Source organism: Echinops telfairi, unplaced genomic scaffold, assembly GCF_000313985.2.
Source record: "Echinops telfairi isolate 266 unplaced genomic scaffold, ASM31398v2 ScPeMD7_3533;HRSCAF=4204_0, whole genome shotgun sequence".
Lineage (NCBI taxonomy): Eukaryota > Metazoa > Chordata > Mammalia > Afrosoricida > Tenrecidae > Echinops > Echinops telfairi.
Genome location: NW_022107431.1, coordinates 23,821,952 through 23,827,345, shown reverse-complemented (window position 1 = coordinate 23,827,345; position 5,394 = coordinate 23,821,952). Strand labels below are relative to the sequence as shown.

General features: G+C 40.9%; 1 non-coding gene across 1 annotated transcript; it reads left to right on the top strand.

Annotated features, from left to right (window-relative positions):
- Window positions 1-1,890: 1,890 nt before the first annotated feature.
- LOC115871057 lies at window positions 1,891-1,997 on the top strand. Its single transcript, XR_004047046.1, has one exon. It is a non-coding gene; the product is annotated as a U6 spliceosomal RNA (small nuclear RNA).
- The last annotated feature ends 3,397 nt before the right edge of the window (window positions 1,998-5,394 follow it).

Genomic DNA, 5,394 nt, shown 5'->3' with positions numbered 1-5,394 from the left:
TGTACACTGGTACAGATCAGAGCTGGAAACACAGGGAATCCAGGACAGATAAACCCCTCAGGACCAATAATGAGAATAGCCATACCAGGAGGGTAGGGAAAGGTGGGGTAGAAAGGGGGAACCAATCACAATGATCTACATATAACCTCCTCCCTGGGGGATGGACAACAGAAAAGTGGGTAAAGGGAGACATCAGAAAGTGTAAGTCATGAAAAAATAATAATTTATAAATTATCAAGGGTTCATGAGGGAGGGAGGGTAGGGAAGGGAGGAGGGAAAATGAGGAGCTGATACCAAGGTCTCAAGTAGAAAAAAAATATTTTGAGAATGATGATGGCAAGAAATGTACAAATGTGTTTGACACAATGGATGGATGCAAGGATTGTGATGAGTTGTGTGAGCCCCCAATAAAATGATTAAAAATTAATTAATTAAAAGAGGTACGGTCTCAAAACCACACAAAGGCAGTTCTACTTTGTCCTATGGGTTTGTTATGAGTCCGAATTGACTTAGTGGCAGTGAGTGTGGATCCTATCTTAACATAAAGAAAATAAGCAAACTCACAACTGGACCAAGAAGACATGTCATGATAAACAGAAGAGATTGAAAACAAGAATTTCATTTTACTAGGATCTGAAATCCATGCCCAGTCAAAACAAAAATTAACAAAAATCAAATGATGTTTGTGGTAATTTTATAATCTTATGTCAACTGGAAGCTTTATAAAAGTGTAGGGGCGGAGTCTAGCATCTCAATTGGGCCACCGCCTGATGTGGCCTTCTCAGAAGGAGGGTTCACAGAACCTCCTCCTCTTTCTCTGCCTTCATCTTCCTTTGGCTGCCAGAACCCTGGAGATGTGTCCACCACCATTGTATCTACAAAATTTACACCCACTGGCCTGTGATATTCCTGCATCCTGCATCATTGCATGTGGCTGTGTGAGTCTGAAAGGGATTATTGACGAGCATCGGATTTATGGGCTTGAGTTTGACTGGACTGGGATGTTTTCTTACACAGCTATGAGTGTTACTGGATTTCACTAGTCAACTGGCCTAACACAACGTACTACATTGGGAAATGTGCTGCAAATTGTCTCTCTAAAGTGTTCAAAAGCAAGATTGGCACTTTGAAAATTAAGGTGCCTATGGCCTGTGGTATGGTATTTTCAATCTCATACACATGTGAACGCTGGATACTAAAGAAAGAATACTATAGAAAAAGCGGTGCCTTTGAATTAATTATGGTGTTGGCAATGAATATTAAATATATTTACAATTTTATTTGGGGATAAAGTACAGTCAGAATGCTCTTTGGAGGGTTGAATGAGAGGCTTTGTCCTTGTCCTTTGAACATATCAGGTGAGACCAGCCCTTGGAGAAGGACATCATGCTTGGGAGAGGGTCAGCACAAAAAGAGGAAGACTGTCCACAACAATGGGCTCACACATAGCAGTGACTGTGAGAATGACATCGGACGAGGCGATATTTCACTCAGCATACTTGGACTATATAGGACTAATCTGAATCGGAACCAACTTGAGAGCAATGAACAATAGCACAATCAGTAAACAGTCAAAATGTCTAACGCATGCTCACCAACTCTAGAAAGATTGTTTTCTTTTTGACTGGTGGCCGGTACACCTCCGAGTCTGATCAGGGAATATCAGCCACGGTTCTGGACTGAACACCATCAGCAAAACATACTTTCATAATGAGATGGGTTTCTTCCTCCCTTATGTGTATCTGAGCTGGGTTGACTGTTCACATTTCATTTTCATGTCTACTTGTGAATTGGTTCTGTTTTCTCTTGTTTGATAGCTTACATAATTATCCTTATGTGATAGAATGTTACTTTTTCTTCAAAATCAGTTTTATTGAAACATAATTTACCATGCTTGCTTCGGCAGCACATATACTAAAATTGGCATGATCCAGAGGAGATTAGCATGGCCCCTGCACAAGGATGGCACACAAATTTGTGAAGCGTTCCATATTAAAAAAAGAAATATAATTTACCTTCTATAAAACGTTCCTTTTCATGTGTAGAAGTAGGTAACTGCCAACCAAGCACACTTTAAAATACTGGACGATCTTCCAATTCTCTATTTGCCCCAGCTTGTCACCTTGACTGACCAACTAGGATGCCAATGTGGAGGGCTCCAGAGACCTTTGTGTAGCAGGGAATGTTACCTGGGGAGGAAATGAACTGGCTCATTATTAGCCATTAATATATCATCTTAAATCTGTTCATAAGGGAGAGGATACTGCAGTGCAATGGTTCTCAGTATACACATGCTTTAATTTCAAGGGGCTTCAAAATGTTCATGGGAAGAAGAAATGAACAGATAATGGAAAATTGCATGAACGTTTTGAAGCCCTCTTGCATTAACTAGCAATAATTTCTTACTTAAAAATTAATACTTTTCAAAATACTTTTTTTAGAGGCCTGAATGGAAGTGGTGAAGTGCTCAGCTATGAACTGAAAGGTCAGCAATTCAAGCCCATCAGCCGCTCCCTGGAAGAAAGGTACGGGTAGTCTGCTTCTGTTTCACCACCTTGGACATCTGATGGGGCAGTTACAAGCAGTTAAACTGAGTGCTAAAACAGTGTGCCACGAAGGTCCTTTAATGGACCTGTTACCTTGGGCAAAATACTTAAACTCCTCTTTATCAGCTAATGCTTTTGTAATGGAAACCCCACAAGTGAGTGACTTCCAATGACAAATTCATTTTTTCATGGTTCTGGAAGCTAGCCATCTGAATTCATGACACTGGCCGTAGCCGATGTAGACTTTGGAGGAAGGCCCTTGTTTCTGCCAGTGCTGCAGTCTGGGTTCCTTGGCAGTTTTCACATGATGCTTATCTTCTCAGTGGTGTGTTGGCTTCTGTGTCTAAACCGTTCGTTTTAGAACTCATCACAAAGAAAGCTGGATTGCATCCCATCATCAAGATGCTTACTCATGTTTTTGGTGAACCAATTCAATCCAAAACACTCCTCCAAGCTTCGCATTTACAAAAAAGGGACAATATTATCTAATTGATAGGTCTGTTGCAAGAATTTAAGGGGAAAAAAAGAGATAGTGTATGTAAAACAGTCAGCAGGGTGCCTAAAAAAACAATAATTGCTCAGCTACTTTAAACCTTCCTGTTTTTCAACCTCCCGTTCCCACTTATATCCATCCTGTGGCTGATGACGAAGTCTTTCACTGTTCCCATGGCCTTTCTATTCATTTTTAGACAACTGAATTCAAGGTCATTATAAAATATAAAACAGTCTCACATAGAAGTTAGGTCTCATTCTGCATAATAATTAAAATGATTAATGTGATATAAAGTCATGTCTTCTCCCAAGCCCCTGCCTCAGGCAACTAGGAGCCTTTTCAATGGTCAATGGAGTTGCAATACCACCAATCTTCAGACAAACCCGAGACTCATGGGGCCGATGGATGGATGGATGGATGGATGGATGAAGTGCATTCCCTTGGTCAGACGATTCTCCTGGGCGCTCCTGTCCCGTGGCTCTCTTGAACCTGGTGGCTGCATCTCTTATTGCTGTTAGGTACTTATAACTCCTTTTCAGACCCTACAACCTACACCTTATGCAGCCATTTTGAATACACCCCAAGAGGACACTCCTCCTCCACTTGCAATTTTTTCTTTCCCACTGGTCCATGGACCCAGCAGTCCTCAGAGTCCTCGACGCCACCTGTCTGGAGTTGAAGAACTCTTTTGACTCATGACCGAAGCAGTTAGGAATGAAGAAATAAAGGCAATATCTCAGTAATGAAGAAGTTAATCTTCAACTAACTGCTCCCTATTCAAACAAGTAAAGGGCTGAATTGTGTGTTAAAATCTACTTGTCTAATTCCAAAGATCTTATTATTGCGTTCTCCTATAAACACAGGGTCAGTGTTCAATAGAGACATATTGAAACTGCATGTCCAGACTGGTGTGAAATGCCCCAAGAAATATAGGCAGAACCAGTCCATTTAAGTAGAAAAGGCTTGTTCTGAAACATCTGAGAGAACTGTTTACCTCCAGCCCAGCTACAGCTGTAATGATTTCTCTTGGACATTAACTCAGATTACCTTTGGTAATTTTCTCAAATCTTTCTTTTCTTCCAAGCACCGGCATTCATTAGCAATTACGGATTCAACGCGCTCACTAAATGAAACATGAATATTATATCCCAGCCACCTGACTCCTGATAATAAAACTCCATCTATCATCTGAATACTCCAGTAGAAAAAAAAATGCAGGCTTTACTAATGCCATAGTGTTGGCTCTGATTTTATTATTTTACTATCTAGTCAATGTGCCATGTTAATCACTGCTCATTTGAGCAAGAACACTTTTATTCGTTCAGTATTTAGTCCTGAGTTGGTATTTGACCAAAAGAATTGACCAGTTGCTGAATGGGGTCAGGGTTTTCTTTCGTTCTTTCTCTCTATTGGATGTTTCTCACAAACACATGCTCATTGGCAAAGGCATCTGAGAGATACAGTTAGAGGAAAGCAGTATGCTTTATTTGTCTTCGTATTTCATTGTTCTACCGCTGTAAGTCTAGGGCTTCCCAATGTTCCAGAGCTCCTGAGGTCCATGACCTAGCTGGAAAGCTGTCCATGGCAGGTCCCCTTTGGGCTCAGGAGCTGGAAGAATCAGAACCATGGTCCATTCAGCATTCCTTGGAGAGGCTTGGAGCATTATTTCATAAGCCTACATGATAAATCTTGCCTTAAAACTAGATGCCCTCCGCAGAGTACAGCTACAAAAACAACTCGCATTAATGAGTGTATTGTCTCAGTTGTCCTGCGGTCCGCTTCCACCATGGCAGCCTCGCCCACAGAACAGCACTGAACTCTGCATGTCATAGTTGCTACTATGCCTTATTTTACTGTTTCAGCTCTCTTTATCGATCCACCGAATTTTGGGCCTCTCTTGTCTTTGCTAGCTCTTTGCTTTTCCACCCATGATGTAGTGTCCTTGAGTTTGGTCTTTCCTGATGATCTATCCAAAGTAAGCAAAATGAAGTCTGGCCATTCTCGTGTCTAAACAGCATTCTGGTTTTATTTCTTCTAAGACTTATTTTTTTCATTGTTCTGACAGTCAACAGTATACTCAATATTCTTCATGAGCACCACAATTTGAATGTTTCAGTTCTTCTTTATTCATTTCTCAACTTTCACATGTATATGAGTGTAATAGTCTAGGTATTTTGGAGAAACAAATCCACAGCGACTCATGTATAAGATAGAGTTTTATGTAAAGAAAAGGTGCATCACGAAAACATTCCAACCCAATGCTGGCCAAAGCCCACAAGTCCAACATTAACCCATTAACCTAACACCAGTCCACAAAGTCCTCCACCTCACAAAACAGAGGCAATGATGCCGACT